The sequence below is a fragment of the Camelus bactrianus genome, chromosome 26, assembly GCF_048773025.1.
Source record: "Camelus bactrianus isolate YW-2024 breed Bactrian camel chromosome 26, ASM4877302v1, whole genome shotgun sequence".
Lineage (NCBI taxonomy): Eukaryota > Metazoa > Chordata > Mammalia > Artiodactyla > Camelidae > Camelus > Camelus bactrianus.
Window position 1 is genome coordinate 23437766 of NC_133564.1, and position 27991 is coordinate 23465756.

Here is a 27991-nt window from a genome sequence, read left to right on the forward strand (position 1 = left end):
GTAAAAGCATTTCCATCTCTGAGATTTGTTGAATTCCCAAATCCAGTTTTGATTCTGAATGCTGAGATTCTGTTTTTTAAAAAATCACTCAGGAATGCCCTCTGTGCCGTGAAGCTCTAGGGACAATTTGTAAAGTCTTATCATTAAGAACTTACAATCTGCAAGCCATACAGAAGGAGGTCAGCTGGGTTCTTGGAGATGGCCTAGAACCAAGAGCACAACTCAGTACCTATCTTCAGTGAGTTTTCAAAGCCTGGTCATTAGGCTCCACTGAATAAACTAAATTTCAACATTTCAGTTTCTTCCCAACATCCTCCAATGTGGTGACAGTGGTGACAGTTACAGGCAGAAGGAAAAACAAAGGCCACACTTTGTTTACTTCTCTGACTTATACACTGAAGCTAACCTGTGAAGCCCTCAGACTCCTGGTGAGTAATTCAGTGGAAGCCAAGCCAGCCCCTCACGCCGGGCACAAGTGACAGACACTTTGGATTTTCCCTTTACGGCAGGTGCTCATCTGGAGCAGACAAGCTTTTCTTTGTTTAACCCAATTCCTGACAGAAGATGATTGTCCTCACAGTTATACTTGCTTTATAGTCACATAAAGCTTTTTCTTTGTTTGTTTATTGAGGGATAGAAGGAGGTGGCTAAGTACCTCAGGTGAGCTCCACTAAGAAGAGGGGCATAGGGTCCATGGGGCCGCTCCTGGATGGATCCTCATGCAGGTCTCTTCTGGATCAAGAGTCAGGACCTGACATCACAGGTCCCCTTCCAAGGCATTTGGCAAAAGTTCAACAAGGGGGAAAAACTGCTGACAAAATTGCTTTTCCAATCTCCTTCCCTCACATTACAAGCTTACACTTCCTCTTCCTAATGCCTTTTTCTTTTTGTGTGTGTTTTTATTTGCACACATGCAAATAATCCTCTTCCCCACTGCTTCCTCGCTTGGCTCTTTGAAGTTCCCTTTCCCCCCAGCCCCCTTTTTTCCATCAACAAGAGCCCCCCATCCCCTCCTCCTTCAGGCTGCTCTTCTGCCTAGACTCTCTCCAGCTGCTGATAGGGTCTCAGGGTCCCTGAGGAGTTTCCTTTCCCAAGTGCCCATTACAAGTACTGGGAAGAGATGCCAGGGAGAAACTTTGGGAAGGTTCCACTTTGAAGTGCGAGGTCCCAACAGACACAAAATAAATAGTCCTGGGGGCCAGAACAAACATCCTGGGACAGCAGGTGAACCTGGCTCACGTGACACTTATTAATATGTAGGAGAAATTGCTGCAGGGGAGTTTCCAGAATCTGAGTGCCTGTGCTGGCTTTGCTTTGGTTCTAAAAGAGCAAAAAATAGCAAAATAAAAGACTGTTTTCTATCAACATTCTATACACTTGCTGTTGGCAGCATCTTCACCAGTCCCAGACTAGCCCAGATAATATACAACTGCAGTATCACAAGAACAAGAGAGCCTGCCTTTGGATTCTGTACAAGATTTTGCTAGAATGTCTAAAAAAGAACCACACTGTATCCTAGAAACCTAGAACCATGATGCACCACTTGAAGCTTAAATAAGGTGGTCTGAGGACAAGAAAACCTTCTTATCAATGGCAAGCATGCTTTAAAAACTCACTACCCTAAAATAAGTCAGAGAAAGACAAATACCATATGATTTCACTCATATGTGGAATATAAAAAATGAATAAGCAAAAACAAAATAAATGAACAAACCAAAGTAAACAAAAACAAACACATAGACCTAGAGAACAGAGTAGTGGTTACCAGAGGGGAAGGGACAGTTGGGAGGGTAAAGGGATCAAATGGAGGGTGATGAATGGAAACTAAATTTTTGGTGGTGAGCACACTGTAGGGTAAACAGAACATACGAAACTTATTCAATGCTGTAAATCAATGTGACTGCAATAAAAAAATAAAGAAGTAAAAAGTCACTACCCATGAGAAGTGGCGAGGGCTGGTCCCAAAAGGTGTACACAAATTCATGCAAGTAAATCAACAATGGTACACACTCTAAGAAGGTCAGGCTTCTGAGACTGAAGTTTCAGAGGACAGCTAAGGCCTTCCACAACCCTATATTCTTAACAACAACGAAATAAGGTGACCTAATCATTCATATACATACAGCTATTGCACTGGAGTTATGAGCTAGAGTTAATTGATTAGCTGCTGACTCAGCTGAAGCTGTTGTAAACACCGCTCTATGAAAAAGCACATCCTTCAGCAAAATGCATGTGAGGACTGAGACCTTTAATGAGTCTGACCCAAGTCAAAGCTGGCTGGGGTCAGAGGGACACAGGGCCCTACCCCTTCCCACCACTCATTCATTCCAACTCGCCCCAGCTCAGACATGTGTGCCCGCCACTTGGCTCCATCACCACTGCTAAGGGTTTATATAAATACAAATCCACCCAAGAAAGGAAAAATATTTCCCCTTTTCCTGCTCTGGATAAAGTTCTAGCAGACTTGGCTGAGGATTAGACACGCTTCACAGATCAAAGTGCGCTAGGGGGAGGCGGGAGTGGGGAGGACCAGAGCCCCAGCCCAGCTCTGGCCTTCCCTCTCTCAGATGCAAGTCAGGATCATAAAAAGCCCCCTCACTGCTGGACGGAAGTGCTTTCAAAAGGTTACTCTTTATTTGGATAGCTTGTCACCTACTTCTTACTGGAAATGGTTCCAGGCTCAGAGAAGTGAAGGCAGACAGCATAAAAGCCTTCAGACTGAAACTGTCTCCCTCCATCCTGAGTTTTCCTTTCAACTGAAAATGGGAGGAACTTTTAGGACCTGAACTGAAATTTGAAACACTGGCCCGGTGGCCTTGTCAAAATTGACTAAGGGAACCATCTGAAGTCTTTAAAAATGATCAGAAACAGTATCTTTGCGTCACGTCTCCAACAAGGAAGATGACAAGAATTCCTGCAAATTCACTTTTCTTGGAGGAAGGGAAGAGGGAGGAGGAATGAATTTTGCCCAGTGAGAGAGGAGCTGTGAAGCCTCCTATAGGGGCCTGAAAGACCTGGTAGACTTAGAGTCAGACCCCAGAGTCTTCAGGCTGGAAGGAACCTTGAGATGGCCCAACTTCCTTATTTTGCACAAAAATAATATCTCACACTTGCACAAACAGACACTACCGGGGAACATGGTCCAGCCAGGACCCTCTTCCAACATCAGCTTTTCTTTATCTACTCTCCCCACCCAAGTTTCTTTCCCTGAAGATCCAGCCTGGACTTGAGGCTATAAAACAAAAAGCACCCACGGCATCCTGAAAAGCACTACATTATGTGACCAATGGAAACTAAGTCCTTCTCAGCCTTTCCAACCTCTTCAAAATTCTGTGAACAACAAGAATTCTTACTTAAGTCTTTATTTTTTCTTATTTTTCAGGTGCATCTTTTCCTGCAAGCAGGTGTAGTTGGCTTCCAAATGAAGTCTCAATGTAGATAAAGAATGTAATCATAAAAGCATTAACGCCCATTAAAAAGTATGGGAGCCCAGACAGGACTAGCTTCCTTCATAAGGGGAAAGAGCCACTTCTGAGGGCAGCTCAGGTTATGCAGAACTGCCCCCCTCTTCAATGAGGTCCCTCTACTCCTGAGCTCTTGACTGAATATCAAACCATGATCCGACTACCTATTCAACATTGTCATTTGGATTCTGATGTGCCTAAAATCAAACTCTTGATTCCCACTGGCCCCATGCCCCACCAAGTTATTCCATTTTCAGGCTGCCCCATGTCTGTGAATGTCCACTCCGTTCTTCCAGTTACTTTGGACAAAAAAACATGGAGTCATTTTTCCCTCTTTTTCTCTCACATCGTACACTCAATACATTGGTATATCCTGTTGCTCTAGCTTCAAACCTATCAACATCTGACTACTTCATCACCTCCCTAGTCCACTCCACAAGCAAGCTGGATGTGTGATGGTCTCCTAGTGGAACTCTTGCCCCCACAGTCTATTGCCCATTGGAGCCAGAAGGATCCCTTACAATGCAGATCAGATCACGTTACTCCTCTGCTCAGACCCTCCAAGCCTCATTCATCACTCAGAACAAAAACCCCAGTCCTCACAATGTCTACAGGGACCTATGTGATCTGCCCCTCAAACTTCCTCTTTACATCTTGCAAACCTATTCAAAGGGCTTTTGAGGCACAAGCAATGTCACACATTCATCGTTCAACCATAAGTGACATCAGTCTTCTATACCTAGTTCATTGCTCAGTGCACCCCTATATTTTCTGCAATGCTAGAGTTACAGAGATTTCTACTTTTCCAAGAAAGAGGAGGAGGAGGATCAAAAAGAACATGAGTACTGTGACAAAGTTGGAAAGCCGGCTCTACCACTTATCTGCTGTGTGACCTTGGGGAAGTCACCTAGCCTCTCTGAACCTTATTTTTCTCTGTATACTGTGGACAGTTAATTGCAAATATATACTTCATAGGAGTGCTATAAGAATTAAATAATGATGTTTGCAATTCACCTAACCCAATGCCTGCACATAATAGCAGTTCACTAAATGTTTATTTCTTCCTCACACCATATTAATCTAAAACATAAAAATCAAGGTTTGAGCAAAAATAACTTCTGAAAAGAGAAGTACCTCTTAGAGGAGCATTTGAAAAGGCCCTGACTTTCCTAATACCTTGCCTAAAATCCCTGTTGCTGCCTTTGTATATAATCCAGCTCCAAGACAGCACTGTTCTCCAAGGATTATCCAGCACTTTCACACATTTCTGAAGGAAGTATCAATTTGCACCTCCTCTCTGGAGAGAAATTTGGCAATTCCCACTTCAAGATATTTATTCTCTGGGTCTACCCATAAATGTCAAAGGATAAAGTCACAGGTATTCACTTCAGTATTGTTTCCAAAGTAAGAAATTGAAAACAACTCAAGTGCTCATTCAACAGAAGCCTGGTTAAATAAAACCCGCTTATATAACAGAATATCATACAGCCAGTGCAAAAGGAGTCAGCCAGCTCTGTTAAGTATCATTATGTTCAGTATATATTTTTAACTTAAAAAAAAAGACCCAAGCAGTGTTTATATTATGCTACTATTTTTATGGGAGGGGGGGACTCTCTATTCCCCTTTTCTTACATACAAATATACATTTGTAAAAACACAGACCATTCCGCAAGAATACCCAGAAGTGTGGCAACACTGGTGGCCTCCAGGAGGAGAAACGGATGGCTGTGGACAGAAGACTTTCCTTTTCCCCATAGGGCCTCAGGTACCTTCTGAATTTTACACCCTTTACATAGACTACCTATTAAGCATAAAACTTAAAATAATCTACCCAGTGTAAATGAAATTTTTTCCTTTTTCCTCCCTAGAATGGCGTTCTTGTTTTTTAACTATTTAAAAATTTTTAATTATAAAAGTTACCATGTACTGGTTTTAATAAGCAAATTAACATAAAATGTGTAAAGAGGGGATAATCACTTTCCCCTTCACCCGCTCCCAAGTATCCAGGGGTGGGCGGTGTGGACCCTTCCGTATCTTTCTCCTGGCTCAGGCACACGGGTGACGCACATACACACATCAGGGACTTTAGGGGTTGATTTTCCACGGGGCAGAATCAGACTGTAAGCATCAGTGCAATGCTCCTTTCTTTCATCTGGCAGTGCATTATCTGACAGTCTCTGAGAGTGAGAACTATATTTGTTCCAAATTTCTCTATCCACTCAATTTCAATGTCTTTCTCTTCCCTGCCTCTCCACCACTCCCACTCTCACAATTTTACATAAATGGACTCATGTCACACGTTCATTTTTTTAAATGGGATCCTTTTGTTTGTTTGGTTTGGGCCACCATCCCCACTCCCATCTCCTAAACAGTCTCACAGCCCTTTGTAGGGTGGGTCTCTGTGCCCACAGGGGACCCTGTGGTCTCCCCAGGCCCACCCCTGGGGCTGGTTCCTGCTCTGAGGGCACCTTCCCACTCAGGGATGCCCTGGGGCAAACCTCAGCCTGCTGGCCAGTCAGGGAATCTGGGCCCTGGCCACGTGTCAAGTGTGATTCCAGACTCCAAGATGAGACGAGTTTGCATCATGAAATTAAACAATTGAAAAGCAGCAGCTACTGGAAGCTTTCACAAAACCAAATCACACATTTGATTAAGAAAAAACAGCACAAGTGACAGAGAAAAGCTCTCCAGCAAGTAGAGGCCTCCAGCTCCAGCATCCGTCCCCAGCCCTCTTCCTTCAAGATGAGAGAAGTTGAGTCAGAACGGGACGGGGTCTTGGTCACACAGATGGTCACACTGGCCACCCCCTGGGGTCCAAGGCCACTGCCTGCCTGGCCTCGGGTGTGAGAGGAAGCAGCTGCCAGATGGAGCCGGAATGAACTGCAGCGGGGATTAGCGGCTTCCGTGCAAAGCTTACGGGATGCCTCCAAGGCCCCCGTGCAGGAGGTCAAAGAATAAGGAGGAGGGAGTGGAAATGGAAGGTCACTTACTACTAAGCCTATTTCCACCCAGCTTTGTATGGTTCTCAGATTTCATCAGGGCAAATTTTATGGAATGTAGGGAAGTACTTTCAACCTTCATTCAGCAGGACACTAGTGTAGAATGATCACTTCGCCTCCAGATATGCTTGCAGTTCTTCTGTCTACACAGAATCTTACCTGTTGCCGGGGGTTAGGAAGATACAAGTCAATCACCACTGATGAATTAACATTTGATCTACTCCAGGGCTTCACATCTTCTTCAAAAGGGGTGGAGGAGCTTTTAAAAATTCCACAAACCTCTGGTGATGTTAAAACCTCACTCGGGTGTTTCTACAAGGACTTGACCTAGATTAAAGGAATCCTCCTGGGACCCCAAGCATGTGGTAGATACCACAAGGGGCTAAAGTGAGGTTTTTATAAAATCCTATTGATATGAAGCCTGTACTGATAGCCCAGATGCCTTCATAGTAACATCCAAACACGTGCAAAAGACAGTGGGTCTACTTCACATTAGAGCGTTTTAACTTATTAGGGATCCACAGATTAACTTCAGAAAAGCCCAGCACAAGAAGGAGGCTGGTGCCTCCCAGCAGTGGGTCCCCAGGCAATGGCTTTACCAGTGCTGGGCCTGAGTTTCCACGTCCAGGTGGGGGACGATACATCACAGGGTCCCTGTGAGGACTGAATGAGATCGTATACGCCCACGTGTTTAGCACAAAGCTAGCTGCCCTGCCTGGAGCTCATGAGGCCCCTGGGCCCCTGGCCCCATAGCTAGCTCAGGACTGGCCACAGGCAGCCAATTCCTAAGTGGGGCCACAACACGCAGTCTGGTGAGAAAAGCTGAAGTAGGTAGATCAGATGGCTCCCAGGGGGAACTGGAAATTGGAATAAGAGATAGAGTTAGTCTAGAGGGAAGAGTAACTGACACAGAGAGGTGTGGGAGCAGACATCTGGATCATCTTTGAGCTGCAAAGTAAACTGGTTTGAGGGGAGAAGGGAAAATGGGGCAAGCCCTTAGGGAGAGATAGAGATGGCACTGAGAGGCGACCACACCTGAGGCAGAGGGCAGAAGATGGGAGGGGACCAGGATGGAAGACAGGGGACTGAAGTGGGCACAGGGAACAAAGAGACGGGACAGGGGGACCAAATCAAGGGGATGGAGATGGGAGACAGGGTGACTGATGAAAAGAATGACAGGACAGGAGGCACCAATAGACTGGGCAGGGAGAATGGGGGGACAGGGATCTGGGACAAGCAACATAGAGAGGCTGGGACAGAAGGATTTCCTTTCCTTGGATCCTAAAGATGGCTCTAGTCTTGCCATAATCCTGTTGCTTTTTCCCTTCAATTATCTCAAGAGCTCTGACTAGAACATAATAATCAATAAACAGCTTTTTACTGAGAATATCCATTTTGTGCATTAACCATGTTCTTATTTGCAATGAAATTATGCAGCTCTAATAAACTATTATAAAAACAACTTTTGAAACCTTGGCTTTAGTGTATCCCTCTGGCTTTACCATATCCCTCTGTATCCAGGGAGATGCTTTTGCAAAGGCCCGGTGAGCATCCCTTCTAGAAGGGAAGGGGCCAGGAGCTGGGCATTAAGACCTGGGTCCGGATCCTGGCGCTGCACTAATTCCCTGCCAGTTCCTGGGGACCCTGACTCCTCCGGGCCTCAGTCCTTCTGCTATAAAAGGAAGAAGCTGAACTGGCTTATCTCCAAGGCCTGTTCAGCTTAAAGTAGTCTGTTCCAGCTTAAAACACTGTGAAAATGTATTTTCTACTGAATTTTCTAGGCTTCTGTAGTAAACACCTCGCCAATTTAGCATGAAGTAGAACAATTTCTAAAACAGGGCAAACAAACATGTCCTGCACTCTCCCCTGCTGCCCTCCATCTCTTCCCTAATTCATCCATCCTCATGCTTCGACACATGGTACCAAAACCCACCAGCACCAAGAAGAGTGTTATCTGCGAACTCAGTTTCAGGCTTAGCATGGAGAATGGTCAGGGCCGAAGAAAGAAATTGTATGGCCAGTAAAACCCTCCACCCGGAGATGCTTCTGCCTCCCTGGGCTTCAAAGAGCTCAGCCACATCGTGCATAATGCAAAGCTGAACGCTCGCATAAAAGGCCTGCCACTGTTCTCATCATGGCAAATTTCTCTGGAGTGAAAAAAACAATGGTAAATCAGACAAAAAGCAGTGAGATTTAATTTTCCATATAAATAAGTATTTTTCATTCCTTATTTAGCAAAAATCAGTACCCTCCAGAAGCTCACAGCACCAGCCACACCTAAATATTTCCATCTGTGCGGCTCTCTGCTCTGACACCAGTGCGTCTGCAAGGTGGACATGCTGACCGTTGAGGCTGCCCCGTCCCACCCGTACACTGTGCTCCGTGAGAAGAAATCCATAAATAGGCAGGCAAAGGCCTCACAAAAAAGGGGCTCAGCAGGGAGTGGACTGCCCCGAAGCCAACCTCTGCTAATGGAGCATCCATTAGAAATGCATGCTTGGGTTCCCCTAGGGCAAGCATGAGTGCCCCACGGTCACTGCCCACTCCAGATTGGAAAGTGGGCTCTCGTTTGGCCTCAGGAAAGATCAAGTGTCCCTTAAACTGGAACATTGCAGGCCATTTCAGGGTCCTCTGGCCCTGGCCAAGGCCTGGCTCAGACAGAGGGCTGGGGCTGGAACAGGTGTGTAGACCCTGCGGATTTCACAGCCAGAGGCCAAAGAATCAAGACCACAGGAGAGCATCCATTGGTTCTGAAGGTCAAGGACAGAAGGTGGATGAGAGAAGAGGCACACAAGCTGGAGGCAGAGCTCCAGGGAACCCAGGAGTGGGGTGTGTGGGGAGAGGCTGGCGCTGGCCTCACGGTAACAGACACTTGCTTCTTCCTGCCAGAGACCCGCCCTGCTCCCAGCCCACGTTCACATCTCCAGGTTCCAGGGCTGCACTCCCTGGGGACCAGCTTTCACGGGGACAGGAATAGACGGAATAGCCAAGTCTGGTGCAATTTCACACTATCCTGGAGATTCAGCAAAATACATAACTATCCCCATGAAAGTGTAAAGGGATAGAAGACTGTATAATTTGCCAGGACTGCTATAAAAAAGGACTACAGACTGGGTGGCTTAAAGAGCAGAAATTGAGTAGCTTGCAGTGCTGGAGGCTAGAAGCCCGAGATCCGAGTGTCAATAGGGTCGGTTTCCTCAGAGGTCTCTCTCCTGGCTGTCATCTCCCTGTGTCTTCACACAGTCTTCCCTCTGTGTGCATCTGTATCCAAGTCTCCTCTTCTTATAAAGACACAATCATCCTGGATTAGGGTCCACCCTCGTGATCTCATTTAACTTTATCACCTCTTTAAGACCCTCTCTGCAAATACAGTCACGTTCTGCGGTACTGTGGGTTAGGACTTCAACACAAGAATTTAGAGGTCAGGGAGACAAAATTCAGCCCTTAAAAAAGACTGAATGAGAACCTCTTCAAGATGCTAGGTTTCTTTTGTGACTAAAGGAGCTGATTCTTAATCCCCTTCTCTGAGTCATTAAGTGGAGGTGGCTCAGACCCAGGAGTCCAAGATGGGGTCTAGTCTAACCTTTCCTCTTACAGCTGAGGCTGAAGCCCACAGGCTCTGAAGAAGTGGCTGGACAGCTGTACCCAGGGGTTCTGTCACTTCCCTATCAACTTCCTTCCTTTAAAGTTAACATACATTCATTCTTAAAAAAGAAAGTAATCTCAGCAGGAAGGAATATAAAGTGAAAAATAAATGTCCCTCTTCCTCTGAATGCCAGTCTATACTGAAGAAGTAACTACCGTTATCCATTCCTCAGGCACCTTCCAGAAATACTGTAACACAAACACAAACATGTGTGTGTGTGTGTGATACACTCCAGCTGCCTACCCAATATTCCACTCCTCTTCCTCCACACTCACAGGGCCCTGGCTTGTGTGTCAGGGAAGAGCATAGGCCTAATTAAAATCCTTGCCTGCACAGATTCCCTTGAAGGTCTGGGAGCCATGGGACAGTTCTGGCCAATGAAATGTAAGCAGAAGTCCGCTGAGGATTTCTGGAACTATCTCAGCTTTCCTAATACAGAAGCCTTGTTTCTTCCTACTTTTCTCCAAATATCTTTTCCTACCTGGAAATGCAGATGGGAGGCCAGGTGGAGATCCAGAGAGAAAAGAAACTTGGACAGAACTATGCACAGATGGAACAGGTTATCTCCAGTGGGGTTACCCTCAGAGGTCCAGAGGCCAGAAGCTCTGGTGGGAAGGCCACAGAGATGACCACACAGTGCTTCTCAGTCTTGAAGGTATCTACCTGCACACACCTGACTCAGTAGGCCTGGGATACAACCTGATCTTATGCATTTCTGCCAAGTTCCTGGGTGGTGCCAAGGCTGCTGCTTCAAGGGCCCACCTCAAGATCAGGGGCTACATGTCCTCCGGTTCTCTCCAATCCTGAGATTCACCCATGGATCCTGATAGGAGAGGCGACCCACAGCTTCTGGCCACTAAGAGTTAATAACTTGGAGTTATATGTGTTAGGAAACACCAAGATGAAAGGCTTAAGGGAGCAAAGATTGTAAAAGCTCCTAAACTAAAGAGTCCCATTTGGCATCAAGATTTTCCTGAAGCATTTTGACTAAAAAAGGGTACTAAGTTATTATTAAGGGTCAGCCACTGTTTTCATTAAGCTATTTGGTTTTCAGTATTGTTTTTGCTTGGCTATTTTAAAACTTGAATCACAGCATAGTACATAAGTAAAAGAAAAAATTGTCTATTAGCCATCCAAAATTACAGGGTTTTAGATTTAAATGAGACATCGGTGGGGACTATTCTAGAGTCCATATCTTCTGACAGTCAAGAAAACTGAAGCCCAAGGTCAACAAATCTCACAATGAAGATCACCATCCTATATTCTCAGTATCCTTTCCCTGTCTGTCTGTCTGTCTGTCTGTCTGTCTTTATTTATTTATTTATTTATTTATCTATCTATTTATCTATTTATTTATTTTTGGAGGGGGAGATATTAGGTTTCTTATTTTTGGAGGAGGTACCAGGACCTTCTGCATGCTAAGCATATACTCTGCCACTTGAGTTATGCCCTCCCCCTTCCTTTCCTTGTCTTTAAAGTCAGCTTAGTGTCCAAGTCTAAAAAGAAATATGCTTACTTCAGTTTTCAGAAGTAACTAGAATAAAGTATTTGAGAAAAGTTTGATTAAAAGAAATTGAACTTAAAAAGACATCTTCTCCGTAACACCGCTTGATTTTAAAACTTATCGTAAAGCTACAAAAATCAAGGTAACATGAATATATGTATAGATTAATAGGACAGAACAGAGTTCAGAAATAGATAAGTACATTTATGGTCGATCAATTTTTGACAAAAGGGTCCAGGTTAATCCCAAAGGGAAAGGATAGTTTTTTCAACAAGTGGTGGTGAAACAACTGGATATCTGTATGGAAAAAACAAACCTCAACCTTTATTTCATGGCATACACCGAAAATAACTTGAAATGGAGTCTAGATCTAAATGTAAAAGTCAAAATAATAACACTTCTAGAAGAAAACTTAGGTGAAAATCTTCTTAATCTTGAGATAGCCAAAAAAAAAAAACAAAACAAAAAAAAAAACAAAGTAGTAACCAGGGAAAAAAAAAAACTGATAAACTGAATTTTTAAACTGTTGCTCTTCAAAAGATACTGTTAAGAATGGGATGGTGGTTGCATGTCAAAACTCATGGAACTTATCATAGGCTTAAAATCAGTATCTTTTTACTACATGTAAATTATGCCTCAAAAGAGTTTATTTTAAAATAAAATACCCCCTAAAAGTTAAAACATATTTTTAAAAATATCCTCTCTTGTAGGCCTTGAGCATCTTTCTGAGATGGTAAGTGCCTCGGAGCAGGAAGCATGTGGCAGCCATGTCAGCAGCTGCCCGTAGGGCCTGGTAGAGCATCATGGTTCCGCTCAGGAAACATTTGTTCATTAATTCCCTCATTTTCCTCACAATGAAGATGTTTCCACAAGAAAATGAAAACTGAAAACTGAATTCCAAACTTGCTATATAATTATCTTTTCATGAGAACAAATTTTTATCTCAGCAATTTAATTTTTAGCATCTATAAATATTTATAACGCTTTCTCTCTTACTCTCTCAAGATTCTAGTCACTGAATAGGGTTCCATATTAAAAAATGTAAGAGATCATGTACCCCTCTAAGAATATCTGGGATCCTATTAATACCAGGGAGGAGAGTCAACATCTGGAGATGGCTCTCATTACCCATGTGTTGAGATTAAACTTTCCATGGCCCCCTGAGATTATTTAGAATAGGGATAACCAAAATAGGGCCCACTGCCTGCTCTTGTAAATAAAGTTTTATTGGAATATAGCCATGGCCAGTCTTTTACAGATTATCCATGGCTGCTTTCCAAGATGGTACAACTCTGCTTTCCAACTTTACTACAACAACAGAGTTACGTAGTTGCCAGAGAGACTCTATGACTTACAAACCTGAAGACATTTACTATCTAGCTCTTTACAGAAAAAGTTTGCTGAACCCTGACCTAGGATGTATCTGATCTAAAAGAGTACATACCATACAAGATAGAGAGGAAGGAGTAGGAGAAAAACCAAACACTTAAATGAAGAATTTCTTTTTAAGCACAACTAAACAATTCTGTGCAGACTCTGATGCAGGAGGGAAGTTTATTATTTCAAATGCAAATGTTAGCCTACTCTGTTGTTCCTAACAAAATGTGTAGCTTAAGTAGCACCAGGTTCTGGATTGCATCCCACTCAAAAATATCTACTTCTGTGGGCTGTTTCAAGTTGTATCAACGGTTCTAAACTTCTGAGAAAAAGCACCCAGCTTTCTATTTTAAACACTTCCTGAGTGAGGCAATGCATCTATGAACTCAAAATTTTTATGTGCAGTAATAATTTAGGAGAGAAAAAAATGTAGTGGAGCTGGCTTTCTTTCGTTCCCCTTTTCTATTCACGTGAGTCCAAAAAGCCTGACTGCATTTTCTTCTATGAATTTCATCATGTTGCTGGAAGTGAACCAGTCTTTCTTTTTTTTTCCCCATAGTAATAGTCATCTCATTATTTATTTAAACTGGCTCTTTACATGTGGATGAATTTCATTCTGTCTAATGTAGAGACTAAGCATAGTTCCATGTTTAGGTATTTTTGTACAAGTTGAACTGGGTTAGGGAGAGCAATGGGGGAACAGTGGCCTTGTGACTCTAGCAAAGCATAACTAAGCTCTGTGTCTATAAATTTAGTATTCTGAAATAGAAACTTATCAATAAGTAATCAGCAACTAGATGTTCATAACACTGTGATTCTTAGATGATGGTGCAAATACTCTGCTAATGTGGACAAGCTCTTTATATATTCTTGAAACAGATGACCAAACAAGTTATCCTTCTAGGCATTCAGGACAAAAGATTTTAAATAGGAATGAGGCAAATGCTTGATTTTCTCCAAAGAAGATATATAAATAGCCAATGAGCGCATGATAAGATGCTCAACATCACTAATCATTAAGGAAATGCAAATCAAAACCACAATGAGATAACACTTCACACCTATTAGGATGGCTACTATCAAAAAAACGGAAAATAACAACTATTGGTGGGAAGATAAAACAGTGTAGTTGCTATGTAAAACAGTACGGCGGTTCCTGAAAAAAATTAAAAATAGAATTACTGTATGATCCAGCAGTTTCATTTCTGGGTACATACTCAAAAGAATGGAAAGCAAGCTCTCAAAGAAGTATTTCTACTCTCAGCATTATTCATAACAGCTTAAATGTGGAAGCAACCCGAGTGCCCACCGACAGATGAATGGATAAGCAAAATGCAGTATATATTAATACAATGGAATATTACTCAACTTTAAAAGGGAAGGAAGTGCTCACACATGCTGCAACATGGGTGAACTTTGAGAATCGTATGCTGAGTGAAATAAGCCAGAAGAATACTGTATGCCCTTCCATATTACCTCTCAGTGATCTCTCTTGTGCTTTGGCAGTTTGGGTTTACAAATTAGCATGGTTTTAACCAACATGTGAAAACAAACAAAGTAGGTGTCCAGTTTGCATATAAGAATGTGAGAGAGGAAGAGAGGGGGGTCTGTGTGAGAGAGAAAGACTTAAAGGGAAAGCTGGGTACAGGATGGGCAGTGCAAGGGCAGGGGAGGGAAAGAGGAGAGAGAAGGGAAGGTAAAGACATGGTCATTTCTCCCCTGGATGTCACCTTGAGCCCCCTTCCCATAAACACTAGCAAACCCACCCATATCTTACAGGCTAAAAATGAGACACTAGCATTTCTCTTAAGTTAAGCTTTTACTTTTATTGATCCTTTTCATTATATAGGGTCCTTTATCTTTCTTTATGGCCTCTGTTTTAAAACCTATTTTGTCTAATACGAGTATTGCTACTCCCACTGTCATTTCCATTTGCGTGAAATATCTTTTTCCATCCTCTCACTTTCAATCTATGTGTGCCCTTCACCCTAAAGTCTGTCTCTTGTAGAGGAAGCTTATTGTTGGCTCTTGTCATTGTAAATTGTCTATACTTCAATAAAAAATAAATTAAAAAGAGAAAAAAATTAGCTTTCACACTAAGGTCAGTGAAAACAAACCAAAAAAGGAAAGGTAGAAATTGAAGAATTATCTGGGGCAGATATACCTGTATAAAGTGGACAAAATATAAAAAGCAGAGACTTATTTTATAAATGATTGGGGAAATCTGCTCTTCTCTGGGATTCTGACTGCAGGAACATGGAGACACAGATTCTAATCCCATGGAAAAGTCTAATGGATGGAGAGGAAAAGAACCCTGGCCTGCAGCACCAGCCCGTCCCCTAACTGGCAGGGAAACCCGGGGCAGAGCTTGTCTGTCTCAGCTTTGTCATTCAGAGAAATGGGAGAAATCAGACTACATAGTCCCCAAAGTTTCCTCCATTTCAGCCCTAAAAATGATATGACTCCAAGTCATAGAATCATTGTCCCCATATTACTCCCTTAAAAATGGGAAAAATAACCCACAGATGTTCTCATCAGAGGCAAGCTTCAAATGCGCTATTTGTTTCCTTTAGGAAATAGTACCGCCTTCTTCAAACAGGACTGTGTTCACACTTAACCATGTTTCTTTACAAAAATACAAATAAAATATGCACGGTCATATACATCACTCCTGTCATTGTTTAAAATTAGCAGGACTCTTGCACCAGATTCTTACGTGAAAAGAGCTAGAACTACACAATTAAGATGCTCTAAATCTGCAGAGGCAGGAATGACCTCCACCCACTCTCTCTGTTATAAATGAGGAGGCTGGTGTGAGGTCAGAGCTCAGCTTCAGATGCCTCCTTCTCAGATAACCCCAGGCACTGCCCATCACTCCCTGCATGACCTGACTCTCCTGATACTTACTCAAAGCTTTACTCATATATTTGGATACTGGATTACTGATTGCCCAACACACACACCCAACTAGATTTTCAACTCCTGACAGGTGTTGCCTGTCATTGCTTCATCCCCAGCCCCTGACACAGTGCCTGGCACATAGGGATGCTCCAAAACTGCCAAATAAGCAAATTTAAGTTCTACTGGGCACTTTGGGCTGTTGCTTTATTTTTAAAGGAAGGCCCAAATACTACCAGCATAACAAAACAATTCTTTTTTTTCTTTTCTTTTTTAACATTTTTTATTGATTTGTAATAATTTTACAATGCAAATTCCAGTGTAGAGCCCAATTTTTCAATTATACATGAACATATATATATTCTTTGTCAGATTTTTTTCTCTGTGAGCTACTGTAAGATCTTGTATATATTTCCCTGTGCTATACAGAATAATCTTGTTTATCTATTCTACATTTTGAAATCCCAGTCTATCCCTTCCCACCCCCCGCCCCCTTGGCAACCAAAAGTTTGTATTTTATGTCTATGAGTCTGTTTCTGTTTTGTATTTATGTTTTGTTAGTTTATTTGTTTGTTTTACATTCCACATATGAGCGATCTCATATGGTATTTTTCTTTCTCTTTCTGGCTTACTTCACTAAGAATGACAAAGCAACTCTTGGGTGAAGTTCTGAACAACAGCAATAACAAAAGATGAAGGAGGAAGGAAAAAAACTTCATTTGAGTTCGAATAAGAGGAAGACTCTGGGGACATTCTAAATGGAGTAAGTAGCCTCCTTCAGTATTTTGAAGGTACATATGTTCTTTTTTCCTTAAAGCTAGAGATAGAGATTTAAACCAGCCTGCTTTTAGCCATATGCAAAGAAAATAAAGTGGATTTTGTTTTTAACATTCTGCTTCAAAATTGCCATTGTTTCTCAGGCATGATCAGCTGAGCAAATAATGGAATGTCCTAGGTTCGTTCATGTAAAAGTCAGAAACAGTTCCATTAAAAAAAAAAAAAGCTACTTTCACAGGGCAAACCAATATTGGAAAGATGATTAGAATTGATCCATCTATGACCCACGGGAAAATCCATACTCCTTTGCAGTACTCTTAGCCCCATCATGCACGCAATATAGCAAGTAGCAAAGTCCAAATGTGGGGGCCCACCCAGTTAGAGCCAGAAGAAGGAACAAAATATTGTAAACGGCATCTGTGAGGCTGTCTGGAAAACGGCTCTCAATTAGAAGCCTACAATTTAATTAAATTGCCTTTTATAAGACCCTCCTGCAGGGGATCATATCAAGCTCCTGAAGATGCTTTTCCTCACTGGCCTGTTCTGATCTTAACCCTCAATTTTTCTTTCCTTGACTTCATGTTTCCCTATCTGAATCTCAGTGTTGACCTGAGATTTATTAATAAAAGCACAGGTATCCCTGTGGAAAAGCATGGAAAAGACTGAATGAAACAATAAAAGCTTTTAATTAGCACCATAACAACAACAACAACAACAACAAAAAAAAAGATACAGGGCCCACACTCAACTTTTGATTTTTCCCATCAAAATTTCCTCCTCTCCCTGATCAATAAATGGCAACTCTAGATTCTGGTTGCTCAGGCCAAAACCTTTTGTCTTTCTTTACTTCTTTTTCTCATAACCTGGAGCCTATCAACAAACCCTTCAGCTATCTTCCCATCAGATCTAGAATTTGGTCACTTCCCAGCAGCACCACTGCTAGGGTGGATTCCGAGCTACCACTGTTTCTTACTTGGGTACTGCACCAGTCCTACCTCCCCTCCCCGCTTCCCCTCCTTGCTTGCCTATTCACCACACACCCTCTGTGGTATTTCTCAGCTCAGAAACTCCCATTGGCTTCCCAAATGTCATAGTGTTGGTGAGATTACAAGTGATTTTTATTTTCTTCTCCTTTCATGAATTGACAATAAATGTGTTTTACTGTCTCTGGAAGGAACAGCCACAGGGCTTTTATTTCCAATAAGCTCATTAGAAATGTCTTGAGAGAGATTTTCAGAAGTAGATAGGATTAATTTAAATGATAGAAAAAAATATGAAGAATAGGAATTCATTATTGGTAAGACAGGTAGTGGTTATATACTAAGAAATAAAAATGACCTATATTTAAAATTGTCATGTATTAACTACCCAAGTGAAGATACTTCACTGCATAAACCAATTTTGCAGTAAATTCCCCGCACTTTCTAGGCCTCCCGAAAAATGTGTATTGACTAAAGTTCTTCCTGATCATAAACAGTGAAAGGCATATTTTCATTCCCAACCACTTCAGATAGCAGGCTAAGTCACTCCGTCCTCTGATGGCATCACCTACTTAGTATAACCAATACTCGGTCTAGCCCGCAGAGCTGCGTAACCTCAACCTCCTACCACAGTCATGCTTAAGATAAACATCCGTAGATACCAAGGGGATGCAGACTTGGCACGGCACACACAGGAAGGATGTTCAGCAGTACACTAACACCCCTTCCTATCTGTGGAGATCTTCCCCCAGCCCATGATAAACGGTGAGCAAAGACAGACACAACCCAACACTGTGGAACCGAACTGCTTGGAAATTCTGAGGACTTGTGTTTTGTCCCCACGGCCGGGGCTGCGCTGCCAAATCCCTCTCTCCTCAGTCTCTTTCAGCTGTACTCAGAGGGTGTCCCACCTGCCACCAAAAGGCTTGAAGTGGCCACTTGTGTCCTACATGCTTTTACCTTTAATCATTTCCAGCACACTTATTATAATAGCACTCCTCCCAGTCTTCAGAGAAAGGACTCTGACCCCAATTTACACACAGCTGAACATGTGAGCCATCTCGAGGGAGTGACTCTCCTCCCCATTTCATAAAGAGCCGGTCAGGCTGCAGCATGGAAAAAAAAGTCATCCAATTTCATTTCCTTCTCCCTCTCAAGCAAAGGAATAAAAGTGAAAGCCATTAACACAAAGAGGCACACGTATAACAGTACAGAACTCTCTGGGAAGCTCAAAACCCCCTCATTGTTCAACTGAAAACTGAGATACTGAAATACTTCGTGAGAGGATGGGAAGCTTGCTGACTAATAACAGAGCTGGATAATCATTTTTAACAAGTAAGTAAAATATTCAACAGAGAACTGAGAAACCTTTTTGTCCTTACATTAGGACTTTTTTTTTTTTTAAGGAAATAAATGAAAAATGCAGACAACCAGAATAAGCCACCAGCCCACAGGCTACTTAACACAAAAAATTAAATGTCCACACAACTACCATGCAGTGTGGGCCTCCACACGTGAAACTGGTTGGGGAGAAAGTGGTTAAATCAAACAACCTCCCCCTCCCCCTGCCTGCCGAAAGTGAGAGGGAGATTTACTTCTGTTCCTCTTAAATCACAGACTGACTGAATTTAGCATTTCCCCACTAAATATCATGGTAAAGGTACATAGCTGAAAACATAGCATTCTGAAACGGTTAACTCTGAAAGTTCACAGTTCACTGATTTTTATTCCTTCATCTACCCACATATGTATGTGTACATATACTATCTATCTATACATACAAGTGTATACATAATTCTACATCAGTCATATTACTATAATGATACAGTAATATAGTAACATAATATAGAATAAAACCCATTACTAATAGTAATATTTTACATATTCTATTCTCTAGATCTTTATATTCTAGTTTTACTTTTATACATATATCAGTAAGAAGAATGTGGTGTTACTATAAAGATATTTACCCAGTCGCACATTGATACCTTTATGGTTCCCTTCAGAATTCAGCCCAAATTTGGCACCAAAAGAGCCTGTGTGGGCTGAAAATGCATCTGTGTCTCCTGGATGCAAAGTGAGACGCCCAAGTGGCTGCTTTATTGTGGTCGGGGGCGCTATGCTTTTGTATAGATAAATGATTCCTTTCTTTAAACTGCAAACAGGTAAGGGCAGATAAGCTTTACTTTCTAGCAAGGGTGCAGTTCTCTCCTTGCCCTTTCTCTCAGAGGGAACCAAACCCTAGGAGAAGGTTTATGGCTCAAAGCCCTAATTGCCTGGTATGACCCAGGGAAAATTCCATCTTGAGAAAATGCACTTTCCTTAAATACTCTGAGGCAGAAAGCAGCCAGGTCTCTAAAGAAGCCACTAGACTTTCTCAGGATGCTAGAGACTTATAGAAAAGCAAAGGAAATTAAATTAACTCAACCTAACAAAGTGTTTGAAATCTTCACTGTGAGCAACAGTGAAAAGCCAGTACTATGCCTGTTCTTGGGAAGATGATTTTATGATCATCTATTCTTGACTAAGTTTGAGGCTCCCAAAACTAAAAATTAGACTGTAAAATTGTACATCCAGTGGCAATCATCAGCTATTAAACCAGTTAACACTTATGAACTATTAACTCTCATCTGCACACTTTGGTAAAAGTGAATAGTCACTTAAAGTTCTCTTTCATTAACTGAAAAACAAATAGCTTAGCTAAACCCAGGCATGACAAGACACACTCATCATTTCCCACTTTATACATTTTATAAAATATTAGTAACAGTATTTTTGCTGATACCCAACCTGAAAATAATTCCCATATTAGAAAAGTAGACTACAGAGCTGATTATTTTCCTAACAGTGTATTTCCAAGTGAGAGCAGAATTTTTAACCTGGAAGAGACTTTAAAGATCATCTAATCCAGCCCCTCCCTTTGAAGATTAGGAGACAGAACCAAAAAGCTGAGATGCCCAAAGTTACAGAATTTATTAATAGAAATAACATCAGAAGACCCTGAATTCCCAGGCCCCCACACTACACATCAACCCACCTAGCCCTTCACACTCATGTGACCTCAGCAGAACTCTTCTTCTTCCCCAACTAGCCACTCCCTCCTTCAGTGGGTTCTACATACATTCAGACAATTCCATCAACGATTTTACCACCCTTGGAACCAATCACCAATCAGCTTTTCCTTACAGAGCACCTCTGTACTTCATAACCCAAAAGTCTTATCCAGGGTTACATATGTAAGTTTTCCTCAAGGGCTTAGAATAAAATTCCAGAGCTAGATGAAGTACAGCAATTAAAAGTACAAGGTTTGCTTCCCTTTTTCATTACGCTTTGGTTGTTTTCATGATGCCCAATTCTGCTGACAAGAATCTGCACTTTTCATTTGTGCTATGATTTCGACTTGGGTGTCTGATTAACAGGAACTAGATTTTGTCATCTGATCCCAAATATTGGTATGTCATATTTTCCCAGTACTTAATATTTCCCAAGTTTCTGTCACTGAAATGAGTACTACACTAGCAGGTGGGGACACTGGGTCTCAGGGAACACGATGGACAGTCAGCAAGCAAACACTCCATGAATGCATGGGTGCAGAACCCTCCAAGACGTGAGGTCTGGAGTCCCCCAGAGAGCCTCTGCTAACTCTGTGTGAGGAATTGCTGTCTAAAGTTTAACCACAGTCTTCAAAAATGGAGTTTTAATGTGCCATGAAACAGTCAGAGACTAGAAAGTGTAAAGTACTTAGCTACTGCTGCAAAACACAACTGGAAACAAAACCCTATGCTTTCATAGTGTACGCCTTCCTCTTGCCTTAGTTTTCTCTTTCCATTCACTCTGTAACACTTTAACCAAAGAATGCACTTAAAACAAAAACAAATGCAGGAAGTTAATCTGAGCAAAACACTAGCAGTAATGCTAAAACTAAGGTAAATGGAAAATAGGAAGTTTCAATGCCTGCCATAAAACAAGGGTTCTCAGGCCTGTGAGACTTCGAGAGTGATCACCGTGTCCTCCATTCTCAGTAAGTCCTCAGTGATGGAGAGAAAATATGTTCTCTGGGCAAAGTTGAAGCTTAAGTGTAAATTCCAGGTAATTAAGACCCCTGCTAAGGGCTGGATGTTGAAGAACACCTACAGAGCCCAGTTTTAGAGACACGGGGCGGGGGGGGGGGGGGGATGCTAGCTTCTAGTCAAAGGGTGCCCGGTCCCGCGACCACGTGAGCCTCCTCATACCCAGAGAGCTGAGGTTTCAGGAGTGCCTGGTATGTTAACCACGTCATTACTACATGACTGCTTAAAACATACCACACACAGTTTTCTATCCAGCATCTGCTGCTCTCAAGGGCTTCAAAACCAATGGGAGGGAGTATTTTGTTTCTTTGCAAATTCTGTGCTCTCAGGACAGCACTGCCCTTCGTTAGGGCTGAGATTCCAACTTCCATGGCCATTTGCCACTGATGCTTTTAATAACCATACCTTGATTTGGTTCTCAAGTCTAGAGAAAAAGCATTCTATTTTTGCTCTCCCTAATAGAGTAGAGCCAACAGGGCATTCTCCACCATGTGAAGCTCTAATTTGGGTGACACCAGAACAAAGTCTGTTAAATGGTTCTTATATTAGGCTATAACTGTTTTTAGCCCTAATGAGTCAAATTTACATTCTGGGAGAAAGGCATGAGTCCTTACTTCCAAATGCTTTAGGTCAGAACTGTTTTACATTTCCACAAAAACATTTATACCCAGACCTATTTCAAAGTATGACTTTGTGGATGGAAAGATGGCCTTAAAAAAACCCATTTAACTCAAAGGAGGAAGGAGGTCCCAATTCTTCTCTTGGCAACAGCAACTGCCTGACTCAGCCTAGTGTCTGCTCTCAAGCCCCTGACTTCATCGCTACCTGCTCCACTTTCTCCTACTATAAAAATGGGGATTTACCATCCACTCCTGCTTATGTAGTTAAACTGTGGATATACACCGACCCACACATACACACTCACATATCCTGTGAAGTGATCTCCCTCTAGCTCAGCAGATAACCAACTCCTATCCTGCCTGCCCCTTCCCATTCCTCAGGAAGGAAGGGGAGCACTGGAGAGCTGTACTGAGATGAAGAGAAAGAGCAGAAACAGAGCAGGAGGCCGGTGTCTCTTAATCACAACTCCATAATCCCACACAAAAATTTTATTAGTTAATGTGCATAATCTCCCAAAATGGCCACTTGTTACTAACATTAAAAACTTAGGTTAGGAGTGCCTGGCTCAGAGAAGGTCAGAAGCACTAGCAAATCCATTAATTCAGGTCCTGGCTACATATTTCTATCACCAAGGCTACGCAGTTGTAGGTGAAGTGGTCCATCTTCACAAGTGCTATTCGTGAAAGGGGGTCATTACTCCTTTTACAATTCCCATTCTACAAGCCCAGTGAACACCTTGATTTCCTTTAGTGCGGTCACATTTTAGAATTATACCTATTTGGGTTCAAAAAAATAGTTTCTAAATAAGAGACATTATATAGGGTTGCCTGATTTAGCAAATAAAAATACAAGAAGGCCAATTAAATCTGCACACTGTATGGGACATATTTATACTAAAAAATTGTTTATTGCTTATCTAAAATTAAAATTTAACAACATATGTATATATAAGACATACTTAGAATAAAACTTGGTTGTTGTTTACCTGAAATTCCAATTTCACTGAGCACCCTGCATTTTATCTGGTGACCCTGATGGTTCTGCACTAGGGCCTAGAAGAACAAAGATGGATAAGACACGACATCCAACGCCCCGGAGCTCAGTCTGGTGAGAACCAGAACAATATAGGTTATCAGAGAGGATCAGAGGTGCAAGTACTTTTGCAAACACAGGCAGAGGAGCTGTTACATCCTAACTTAGGACACAAATATCCCTACTCTTCACAATGAAAGTAAGCATTACGGAATTTTTTATTCTAGAGTCTACCTTCTCCAGATTCTATAACCCTGATTCATGAACTTGGTAAGTGCTTGTCCCTGACTGACCATCACCCACCATTCCTCCTTCAGGAGTAACATCCACAGTAAGAAGCAAACCCCAAGCTAAGCTGAAGTTTCCAACACCTCCAGGAGTTAAGGACTTCTCTCCTTAACCCAGAGCTATGCTGCTAACCTGACAACAACCCACACAAAAGCAGAGCGCACCGTGGCCTGCACGCGGCTGCTCAGTAAGGGTCATCTGGATAAGGAACCGAATGTTACCAATGCCACACCACCTTCAAGTGTAAACCCCAAACCTGAACAATTGTGAAGAACACTCATTCTGCTTTCTGCCATTATTTGCACCTGAAGCAAGTTACTGTCAAGGTAATCTGGAGGGACTTAGAGGATACCATCCATAAAACAGATTTGAAAACACAGATTAGAGAATAAACTGAGTTGTTTACAGCACCAAATACTCTTCCTCACTGAGCTTGGAGAGCCAGCACAGCCTGAGAGTCTATTTCAAATACAGTGTAGGGGACAGTCTTCCCCATTTCTGCTGAGATGAAGGATTCCCCACATTCTGCTCATGAGCACAGCTCTGAAAGGAAGGTTTGGAGCCCATATTTGGAAAACTAACTCTCCTTTTATATCTCAAGCTGTCTTTGGCAGCAGTGGCCAAGGAGCTGGGCAACGCACAAAGTTGACTGGTCAGGTGGGGTCAGGCAAGGACAGTGCCAGACAGACCTGCCCAGCTAACGCTGCTCTCAGAGGGCACCCAGGCAGGCGTGATCTGCATGGCCTGGCACAGAAACGGCTATGGCCTAGAAGTCACCCGCACCTTTTCGTGAAGAATCACTCCATTTCCCCTTGATTTAGAGATCATAGCAGAGAGAGCAAAAGGAAGCCAGGAAGGTACGAAATAGGTGGTGTGTATCTATTTCCTGCTGGAATTGCCTTAGGTGACAGAAAGAGGGCATGATCATTCCCAAGTGCATTAGGTCAGGCTTTGGGATCCATCGGTGGGAAACCTATATCACATACATCACACCAAAGACAATTCAAGGACTTAAAATTGGGTAATTAGCTTTGTATTATTTTACTCACAAGGTCTCATAGTTCAGTACTGAAAATACTAACACTTTAAAAAATGAAACTGGCCTTTTATTCCAAGCCTATTCATCTTTGCATTCCCGGCACTGAGCGTCGTCTTGGCCCTCAGCACAGACCTTATAATGTTCATGAGTTAATGGATGGCATCCATGAAGTTTCAAGCCTATGGGCCAGATTCCCTACCACGTGCACTCATTGGTTTATTACTGCACACAGGGAACCTGGCAGGCACCTGGCTCTGCTTACACACTTTGCTAACAGCCAATATGATTCCCTAGGTGATAAAGAGAAATGAATAGAACTCAAGTTCTCATCTTTCAAGGCCTAACATTAAAACTTACTTGAAACCAGACACTTTTGCAAGTCAGAAAAGTAAAAACACTATTTCATACTTTATCAAAAAAGAAGCCAACCTGTTTATAATTTTGTTTTGGAGGAAGTACAGAAGGAAACATTTTGGAAAGCACTGCCAAATTCTAAAAAAAAAAATCGTAAAAAAGCCAAAAACAAGTTCATTCCACTAAACAAGTGGAAAAAAAAACCTATCAATTCAAAGCAATAGAAGTTTAAACAGAAAGTTCATGAAAGATCAATAAATAAATTCCAGATGTGGCCCCACTGTTTAAGTATTAAACAGTGAACCCTACTTACATTGGTTAACCAACCCAGAATGGGCTTGCTTCTAATTTAATACCCCTTTCAGATCTCTGACTCCATAATGAGATATCTTTCAAGCCAACATATGCCAACTTTTTCTGCCTTAAAATAAACATGAGAATTTTCTGGTTTTAGATACTTTCTTCTTTACTTTATTCAGCCACAAATGGTCTAGTCACCTCAACCACATTTAATAATATGTAAAAGTAATGTATGATTAAAAACATATATACACATAAGTTGTGTATATATAATATGAAAGTAGTATGTACATAAAATTAAAAACAAACCTGGGTATAGATAACTGCCAAGTGAGATGAATTAAAATAGAGAAATTAATTCTAATAATAATTTTAATTAAAATTGAGTTCAAAATTAATCATTCTTCCATTTTGTAAACTCAATAGATGTATATGACTTTTAACTATCTGTTAACCTAACAAAACTTGACAGTTACAACCTAATTTTATTTTATTATTCTTTTAAAGGCGGTACTGGGGATTGAACCCAGGACCTTCTGCATGATAAGCACCCACTCTACCACTAAGCGATACTCTCCCTGCTACAAACTAACTTTAAAAGTGCCTAAAACCTAAAGCAAGTTTTCCTCTACAGTCAGGCAAGTTCCATCTGCTGAAATGCCCCACTTGTTGACACATACAAACTGCTGTCAATAATCCACCAACATCAAATTTTGGTAAAAATATTTTCAAACAGATTAAGAAAAACCAAGATGATCTGAATACCTGAGCTGCCTCAAACAAAATGCTTCAATACAATGAGCGATGTATACTGACCTGGGTCATTTCCCAACCTCTGAGCCTAACAACACTTGACCCAACCAGAGCAACAGCCATGTGTCTAGTATCTGAACTGGGAAGCGTAGAGAGTGGTCAAAGAACCAGGAAGGAAAGGAAGGAAATTGTTCATTAATTGCCTACAATGTGCCAGGCAGAGTTTTGCATTTTAAACTTTTTAGTATCTTACTGAATCCTTACAATATCTCTATGAAATAGTTAGTCTTTTCATAGTGAAGGAAATAGACTCAGATGTCCCTGTGTCATCTAAATATAATTATATCAAAATGTTCACACCTTTTTATTATGCTTTGGTATATAAGAAAATTCTGTTAAATGGCCCATCCAGTTTTGGAGGCTAAGAAGGGCTCAATATTGAGATTTTTTTTTTTCAACTGGGACTTAAAGCTACAGACTACGTCAGTGCTACTTAAAACGATTACATGACACCATGATTACAATTATATGAAAAACGCCTGTGCCTTTTGTGGTGGTGGATATGTTCATTATCCTGATAGTGGTGATGATCTCACGGGAATACATATACTTCAAAACACATCAGACTATACACTTGAAATATGTGCCGTTTACTGTATGTCAATTGCACTTCACTAAAATTGTAATAAGAAAAATGCTCATGGATCAGATCCAAATAGGTATAGGGAAAGTGAAAATATCCATAACTGATACAGTTTTCTGAATAAAAAAAGGGATGGTGGTAAATGTGGGCAAGATTTCTCTATCAGCATTTCTCAAAGTGTATTCTATATGACACCAACTCTGGGGGTTGTTAACAAGTGTTACATAGACACACAAGTTCTATGGTCACATAAGTATGAGAAGAAATGCTTGCTTAAACAAGGCTCACCACATTTGTTAGCTGTGGAACTTTTCAGAGGCTTCCTCATATGCTAATAAGCTAAGATTCTCAGTGCTTTTCAAAAACAGCTCTACAAAATACAGCTTTTCTGAAAATAATTTGACTAGAAGCCCTTTTTCAGAGGATCTCCTGGGACTGATAATCTACACAAAACACTTTGGGAACCACGGCTCTAATGCACAGACCACAGGGTCCACACTGGCCGGGAGTTTAGAGATCAGTGAGTCTGAGGTCCTCAGAACTTAGCCCAGAGATTAACTGCAGCTCTGAACTCATGACCTGTCCCTTTTCCTTCAGCTGTGATAAGGGACAGTGCACACAGCTTAGAGGCACTGAAGAGCAATAGAGGATGAAACCATTCAGCGTGGCTGTTTTCTGCAGCTACATTCAAATACCTGAATGCCAAAATGCCTGTGCAGCAAGGAAACTGGACTAAGGGAATTGAGATGAATAGTCAGGAATAGATCATGGAATTTAAACTGAGTGAGGAAGTGAGGATGTGAGTGGGGTTGGAAGATAATATAAAGGTGGAAAGGTCTGGAGGTCTCAGTGGGATCTGGGAATTTTTAAGTGGATTATGTAAATATGCCCTATGAATTTGGATCTTCAAATATCACATTTTTAAAAAATGTAAAGCAGAGTCTTGTCTAGAGCTCAAGCTGGTATCTGATGGGAGTTTTCTTGAACAAAAACATAATCACTTAAGAAGCAGTCACCCCTAAACACCTATCAATCATGGATTTCCTCCTGTCAAGGGAGAGGGCTCGATGAAGGTACAATACCATTTGATTCACATCGTCCCTGTGCAGCCATGAGTGAAAAGGCATCTGAGGAGAGCAAAAGGAGGAGGAGGAAGCAGGCTTCCAGGGGATGCAGATTAGGCACTCATTAGAGAGGAAAAAGAATCGGGAAGAGAAAGGGAGCGAGATGAGGTTGAGGGAACGAT

The 27991-nt window shown here is 41.8% G+C and overlaps 1 protein-coding gene and 1 long non-coding RNA gene across 15 annotated transcripts in view; one reads left to right on the forward strand and one right to left on the reverse strand.

Moving 5' to 3' along the window:
* Positions 1–27991, forward strand: part of LOC105067639 (uncharacterized) — a 116770-nt gene that overhangs the window by 65004 nt on the left and 23775 nt on the right. For 5 of the 9 annotated variants that reach the window (XR_012502442.1, XR_012502444.1, XR_012502443.1 and 2 more), the window contains exons 5-7: positions 5125–5229; positions 16530–16651; positions 23686–23982. This is a non-coding gene — a long non-coding RNA (uncharacterized LOC105067639). The remainder of the gene's footprint in view (positions 1–5124; positions 5230–16529; positions 16652–23685; positions 23983–27991) is intronic. The other 4 variants (XR_012502445.1, XR_012502446.1, XR_012502441.1 and 1 more) reach the window with 1 other exon arrangement.
* Positions 1–27991, reverse strand: part of MFHAS1 (multifunctional ROCO family signaling regulator 1) — a 72631-nt gene that overhangs the window by 17282 nt on the left and 27358 nt on the right. The window lies entirely within an intron of this gene.